Source organism: Schistocerca piceifrons, chromosome X (genome assembly GCF_021461385.2).
Source record: "Schistocerca piceifrons isolate TAMUIC-IGC-003096 chromosome X, iqSchPice1.1, whole genome shotgun sequence".
Lineage (NCBI taxonomy): Eukaryota > Metazoa > Arthropoda > Insecta > Orthoptera > Acrididae > Schistocerca > Schistocerca piceifrons.
The window spans coordinates 895,507,485-895,515,764 of NC_060149.1; the positions used below are offsets into that span (position 1 = coordinate 895,507,485).

General features: G+C 42.8%; 1 non-coding gene across 1 annotated transcript; it reads right to left on the minus strand.

The window, feature by feature from the left end:
* Nucleotides 1-7,526: 7,526 nt before the first annotated feature.
* On the minus strand, nucleotides 7,527-7,600 carry Trnas-cga. Its single transcript has one exon. It is a non-coding gene; the product is annotated as a tRNA-Ser (tRNA).
* Between the last annotated feature and the right edge of the window lie 680 nt (nucleotides 7,601-8,280).

The following is an 8,280-nucleotide window of genomic DNA, read 5'->3' on the forward strand; positions in this document are numbered from 1 at the left end:
CATTTGATGCTCCTAACATGCCTTTTTTCCTTTTGAATTTCAGTATTTTTTTATAAACATGGAAATCAAATTCAGATAATTTGAAAGCCTGCTAAAATGCTCCATTCCCGTCATGTGATGCCTCTGTCGTCACTGGCTAACTCGTTCCTACTGCCGTAATGCTAATTCACAGTGGACTCGCATTCGGGAGGACGACGGTTCAATCCCGCGTCCGGCCATCCTGATTTAGGTTTCCCGTGATTTCCCTAAATCGCTCCAGGCAAGTGCCGGGATGGTTCCTTTGAAAGGGCACGGCGGACTTCCTTCCCCATCCTTCCCTAATCCAATGAGACCGATGACCTCGCTGTCTGGTCTCCTTCCCCAAACAACCCAACCCAACCCGAATTCACAGTGGCGTCTTGTTTTGGAATTATCATTTCGTAAAACGGACTACAAATGTTGTGTAGTATCATACAGCACAAATACAGACATAAAATCTCCTGGAAAGTTTTTGAATTTTGCAGAGAATGAGAAGATGCGTAAAATGTTGCTGCACTCTACCGGCAAATTACCAAGTAGACGCACAAGTTCACTAACTTTATTAAAAATGTGTTGCATTGTGAAGTTAACGATAACTTACCTCAGAGGTGTGCTCTCCCACTGTCACAATGAAGGATAGTGTCATTCAACGAAATTAAACTTCTAGTGAACATTGTTGTATTACCCAACTACACCTCAATTATTCGTTAGCTCATTTTTTAGAACAGTAGACCGTCGAATTTTATAAGATGTCCGTAGATCACTGATTCGAATCTAACCCGAAAGAACATTTCAACTTATTTGTAAAAAGCCTCGAAAGTTCTCTCATATGAAAACCAAATCACAATTACAAAACGTCACTACACCGATCAGAAACAGAATATTATCGTCTTTTCTTACTGTTAACGTGCACTTAAATTTGCAATCGCTGTTCACACACGTCACGTTCAAAAAGATATTTTCTAGTTAATGTGACCACACACTTTTTACTTAATTAGAAACAATGTTTTTGTCTTCGTCCTGTCCAACTTATTGTTTAAACTTTTGCAGTCTCATCGTACATAAAGATGAAATATGTTCGCATCAGATGCTAACGTTAGTTTACTCACAAACGTGACAGCCCTCCTTACGCTTCTCACCTGCATGTTGTACACGCTTTATATCTCTCCGTATAACCTCATCGTCCTACATCTCCTTGTACTGTGGGCGTATGGTGATATCTTCACCACTAGCAATGCTTTCCAAAAACGTGAATTGTTTGTCCGCAAAATAAATCCATTTATCCTATATTGCCCATTTCTCAGACTGACTAATGTGAAGCTATACATAATACATTCCACGATGGAAACAATTGCTACAATCAGTTCTTTCGAACGCTATTTTCATATTTCGTATAAAACTTTAAAAAAAGTATGAACTTTCCAGGATTCGAACATGTAACCTCCTTATCTATCGTCGAATGCTCTGCCGAACGCCTTCTCTATTTCTCTGCTCAGCGGCTTCTACAGAGGAAATCTGATCTACGTTTTTAATAATTTTAATTTACTTTGTGTCGTAGCTAGTTACAATATGCGGATCCATTTCCAAAAGTTTTACAGTCCCTACGTTTTGAGCGAGTGTAATAATTATGTAAGGAGCAGCGAAAAGAATGTCCATCGTTGCATATATCGCCGCTCTAAGGGTGGAGCATAAACGCATCAACTTTAGCAAGGCTTCCACCAGCTGATTTCACAGAATTCCTTTCTATTGTTACTTAAAAGTTGTAATTGCGTTTTCCATCACTAAATAGCTAAACTGTTCGCAGAAAAAGTACATAAAAATCCCGTAACTTTGGCTAACGCTCCTATAACACACGTACAGCTTCGTCTTACTCAGTCTGTAACGTCACCAGAGCGCCACCCAATAACGGAGCGTTTTCGATGACGTGACAAGAGCTTGATAGTTACTGATATTTAAGCTTTAATTACATAAAAATAACAGATTATTGTGAGAATATTGACCGTAATTGCTATTTAAATGTCATAATCAGAATAACAATCCGAACCATATTTTTAACATAGGAAAACAGCCTATTCTGTTAAAAATTTTAAACAGCACTCAATAAGAAGATTTTTTTTCTTATCATTGTCATGTTTACAAGATCTCTAATCTTGACTTATTGTCATATTTCCTTGTACTTCGTCCAGTCTTTTTTAGTTTGTGTTCATCAAGTAGTTTTTATTCTCACAAACGGCAGCAAGGAAAACTGACCTTCACGCATGTGTCTGTTCTTGAACTTAGTACTTGGCTTAACGGCTTCACTAACTTACAGTCATCGTCTGCTCAACAGTGTACTGATGCTTTCGAATGTGTGTTACATTTCTCGTCCTGAATATCAAATGTTTCGATTTTTACTTACTAGGTTGGACACACACAGTCGTTTTTTCGCGTCGTCAGTGACCGTCCTCAATCTTCCTCGTTCCATGTACACTACTGGTCATTGAAATTGCTACACCACGATGATGACGTGCTACAGACGCGAAATTTAACCGACAGGAAGAAGATGCTGTGATATGCAAATGATTAGCTTTTCAGAGCATTCACACAAGGTTGGTGCCGGTGGCGACACCTACAACTTGCTGACATGAGGAACGTTTCCAATGGATTTCTCATACACAAACAGCAGTTGACCGGCGTTGCCTGGTGAAACGTTGTTGTGATGCCTCGTATGAGGAGAGGAAATGCGTACCATCACGTTTCCGACTTTGATAAAGGTCGGATTGTAGCCTATCCCGATTGCGGGTTATCGTATCGGGACATTGCTGCTCGCGTTGGTCGAGATCCAATGACTGTTAGCAGAATATGGAATCGGTCGGTTCAGGAGGGTAACACGGAACGCCGTGCTGGATCCCAACGGCCTCGTATCACTAGCAGTCGAGATGACAGGCATCTTATCCGCATGGCTATAACGGATCGTGCAGCCACGTCTCGATCCCTGAGTCAACAGATGGGGACGTTAGCAAGACAACAACCGTCTGCACGAACCGTTCGACGACGTTTTCAGCAGCATGGACTATCAGCTCGGAGTCTGTGACTGCGGTTACCCTTGACGCTGCATCACAGACAGGAGCGCCTGCGATGGTGTACTCAACGACGAACCTGGGTGCACGAATGGCAAAACGTCATTTTTTCGGATGAATTCAGGTTCTCTTTACAGAATCATGACGGTTGCATCCGTGTTTGGCGACATCGCGGTGAACGCACATTGGAAGCGTGTATTCGTCATCGCCATACTGGCTTATCACCCGGCGTGATGGTATGGGGTGCCATTAATACACGTCTCGGTCACCTCTTGTTCGCATTGACGGCACTTTGAACACTGAACTTTACATTTCAGATGTGTTACGACCCGTGGCTCTACCCTTCATTCGACCCCTGCGAAACCCTACATTTCAGCAGGATAATGCACGACCGCGTGTTGCAGGTCCTGTACAGGCCTGTCTGGATACAGAAAATGTTAGACTGCTGCCCTGGCCAGCACATTCTCCAGATCTCTCACCAATTGAAAACGACTGGTCAATGGTGGCTGAACAACTGGCTCGTCACAATACTCCAGTCACTGCTCTTGATGAACTGTGGTATCGTGTTGAAGCTGCGTGGGCAGCTGTACCTGTACACGCCATCCAAGCTCTGATTGACTCAATGTCGAGGCGCATCAAGGCCGTTATTACGGCCAGAGGTGGTTGTTCTGGGTACTAATTTCTAAGGATCTATGCACCCAACTTGCGTGAAATGTTATCACATGTCAGTTCTAGTATAATATATTTGTCCAATGAATACCCGTTTATCATCTGCATTTCTTCTTGGTGTAGCAATTTTAATGGCCAGTAGTGTAGTATTCTTCAGCTACTCCCATCTTACACAGTCATCTTTGATCCCGTCAGTCCGTCTCTTCCCCTCGGTCCGTTGCCTCTGATGTCTTTTCCCACCACCTGCCTGTTGACCGAGCCTTCTGGATGCGTTACGTGCCCGTGCCACCTCAGTCTCCACTCTCTAATCACAGCTCCAATGTCCAACGACTCCTTAAACTTCTGCAATTCGCGGTTTCTCCTTTTTCTCCAGCCGTCTTCATCCTTCACTGGCCCAAAAATCTGTCTCAGAACAGCATTATCAAATGTCAGGAGTTTCCTTCCTTTCTTTCGTCGTAGTCCAGGTCTCTGCTCCGTACATAACTAAAAGTTGTATTACTGTCCTGTAGTTCCTAATCTTTGTGGATCTCAATAGAAGCCGTGGCTTCAGCTGCTCTCCGTCTGCAAACATTGACCTGTTTCGTGCCTGAATTCTTGCCATTAGTTCCTGGTCTATCTCATTCCTCTCACTGAGTAGTGCCGCAAGGCATTTGAACTCTTTTTACCGTTTCAAATATCTTACTGTTTACATCTAAACGTCTGTCATCATTCTCACTGCTCAATACGAAGTATTTGTTCTTATCCAGATTCATCTTCAAGTCTGCTCTCATTGCCTCTTCCATTATACTCTTGCCATTTGAATAAGGTTTTGCTCATTCTGTGCTATTAAAACCAAATCTTGCACTTAGGCCAGAATACTAGAGTACTGCTCCTTCTACCCAATTATATTCCTAAATCCATGCTTGTTTTCCTTCTCAGTGCTCTTTTCAGAACCAGACCAAGCAGAACGGGGGAGACGCAGTCTCCCTGTCACATTCTAGTCTTCACCTTGAATTTCTAAGATATTTACTTTCGCCGCGCGGTGTGGCTGCGCGGTTAGAAGCCCCGTCTCACTGATTGCGCGGGCCCTCCCGCCGGTAGTTCGGGTCCTCCCTCGGGCATGGGTGAGTCTGTGTTGTTCTCAGCATAAGTTAAAGTAGTCTATGAGTCTAGGGACCGATGACCTCGGCAGTTTTGTCACTTAGGAACTCACACACATTTGAACATTTTCTTTTTCATTCACTTTCACCGTGCATGTTGTCTCTTGCATTCATGCTTGCGTTACTTTTATTAGATTTCTGGGAACCTGAGCCATTTCCACTTCTTGCCATATTGCTTGCCTGTTCATACCGTCATACGCTTTTTAGAAGTCCACGAAAAAGCAGTGAATATCTCTGCGTAGTTATCAGCTCTTTGATAAAATTTGCCTTCTTGTGTGCAGTTGAGCTATGGTTGATTTTATCTTTCTGAACCCTGCTTGCTGGTATCCAAGCACCTGCTCGACGTATGGTGTTAGCCGCTTGAACAACATATTCAGGATCTTAAAAATTTTGCATAGTTAGGTAAACCCTCTGCAGTTGCCGCATCTCGTTGGGTCTTTTATTTTTTTAGCATTGGGCAGATGACAGACTGCTTCCATTCTGCCCGAATCCTCTCTCTCCTCCAAAGTAAACAGCTTGCGTGGTACTCTCTCCTATACGATATCTCTTCCCTCTTTCATCATATCTGCAGGTAAGCCATCTATCCCCGGTGCCTTTCCCCTCTGCAGCAATGATGTCTTCTCCCACCTCTTCCATGTTCGGCAGTTCTTCCTACACTATTAGTATCGTTATTCTCTTCTCTGTACAGTTCTTCTCCTTCTTCTTCTTCTTCTTCTTCTTCTTCTTCTTCTTCCTCTCATGCTGCTGTCTCAGCGCTGCTGATAGTGTCGCCTACGTTCAGGATATTTTCGATATAGTTATCCCATTCTTCCACAGTTTTCGTTTCGTTTGTCCTGATCGACCTTTGATCACGTTAATCCTTGGCTTATATCCTTTCTGGAAGAACCGGACTGTCGTGTAAAAGTCTCTTGTTTGCCTACTGTTTAGATTTTTATCACGTTCTAGCCTGGGGATAATCGAAAGGGGCCTTGTAGCAACTGTGAATCTAATATAAGAAGAAAATAAGACTATGGATTCAAAGTAACTTCGGCAACAACTGAAGTTCTGAAACTGGAATTAAGTTTGTTAATCTTTTATCGATCAATATGTTCGCTGGATGTTAGCGTTCTCAGTTTTCATTTTTTTGACAATAAATTAAACGAACCAAAATTTACTTTTAATTAGCCCCGCTTCCAATTAAGTTAACTATGTCACACAGTGGCGCTTGAATTTAAGAGACGCGATTGTTCAGGAGTTAAAAGCTAAAAGCTCGGACACTAAAATCCCAGACGCAGAGACTCCCAGACGCAAGAGACGTTAACAATACGTGCATTGGGTTTGTATAGTAATTGTGAAACAAAAGGGACGTTCGTTAGAAACTCTTTAAATAAAACCCCTTGCTACTTTGCGTATAATACTCTATTCCATTGGCTCTTATGTTGCGAGGGGTTACATGTTGCATAAACGTTCATACAACGGCAAACGGCTAATAAAAAAAGTGACAGGAACACCTTAAACAACGTCTTATGTAAAAATGAATGAATTTCCTTTGAAAATAGAAAATTGGAGTAACTGACAGACCATGTTACAACGCGCAGTCACCTCGTACGCAATCATCCCCCTAATGAGCCATATAGCCGTACATTAACGGGAAGGATATTGACTAGGATTGAATCGGCGACAGCGTCCGCAGAGATATAACTTCCGACCACTGAGATGGGACTCGGCCACAAGTACATTGCCCTCCTATGCACGGTTTCCTGTTGTGGTCAGTTCGTGGTCCTGATGGGCCTTATTATTAAAGTACGTTACACTTTAATGGTATGAATTTTACTTTCTGACAAGTTGGCGGCTGTAAATTTGAATAGTGCGCTGTCTCCTATTTCAGACAATATTAAAGTGCGTGTACGAGTTAAAAAAATTCCGTGTGTTGTCAAGACACCTCCCTATCCTTATGAAGTTAAGATATTGAAATGTCTGCGTAATGACTGGCTTACCGCCTTATAGTTGGGCGATCTGCCAGGAACATAAAATAGCGTCAAGAAGTTAGTCATAATATGTAAAGGAGGATGATGCATAAAAAAATCGTGGCCAGCAAATCTAAATGAACTTCAGTATTTTGCCATAAATCGGAATTTTGCTATATGTTTAGGAAAGGAGTACTCTCTGCCTTGAACTGACGCGTGATTAGTAATGATGTCTAGATGTGTGTGGACTCGTATTGCCAAAATCTTGCTTACTTTTGTTGTGAATGAATGCAGTCTCTCGGCGAAGTGTAAAACGTAATACCATAAAGTCTGCATTCAGACTTTTTTGAGTAGAACATTCCACATCTACATTGCATACTCCGTAAACCATTGTACTGAACATTTGCGGAGGATACATTATACTAACATCTAATTTATGTCCAATTCCATTCCCGTATTGAGAGAGGGTAAAATTACTGTCAGTATACCTCTGTATGTGTCCTGAACTCTTATTCTCACGATCCCCACGCGAGATAATCTGTAGTGGCTGCATAATGGCAAAACCGTCTTCTTCGAACGCAGGTTACTAATGTTACTCTAAAGCGTTTCACGTGAACTGACTTGTCTTCCTTTCAAAAATTCCAAATAACGTTACACGAACATTTATGTTAAACTTCCTGGCAGAATACAACTGTGTGCCGGGCCGAGACTCGAACTCGGGCCTTTGCCTTTCGCGGGCAAGTGCTCTACCAACTGAGCTACCCAAGCACGACTCACGCCCCGTCCTCACAGCTTCACTTCTGCCAGTACCTCGTCTCCTACCTTCCAAACTTTACAGAAGTTCTCCTGCGAACCTTGCAGAACTAGGACTCCTGAAAGAAAGGATATTGCGGAGACATGGCTTAGCCACAGCCTGGGGGATGTTCCCAGAATGAGATTTTCACTCTGCAGCAGAGTGTGCGCTGGTATGAAACTTCCTGGCAGATTAAAACTGTGTGCCGGGCCGAGACTCGAACTCGGGACCTTTGCCTTTCGCGGGCAAGTGCTCTACCAACTTGCAGAGTGAAAATCTCGTTCTATTTATGTTAAAGTTTTGTCAGTCGGCATGATTCCTCGCCGTCGCGCCCTTCGAACGTGTCGCTGGCGTCATACAATGCACAAAACTGATCTCGATATTGACACTTATTAAAATATGAATGTGGACATGGAGAAAGTAATTAATGCTCTCAATGGGCCTGCTGTTTTTCGTGGAGGCCGAGTGGACTTTGCACTGACAAACATTCAAGAGGTATTGGGCCAAGCATGGCTTACCGTAGTTGTTATACATATTGATTCAACTTTACGATATCTGGTCACGAGTTTAGAGAATTGTCTATGACGCGTTGTTATTGCCTACGTGACATTTGATCAGTAAATCGTGGGTTACAACCAGGAGCGACACTTCAACAA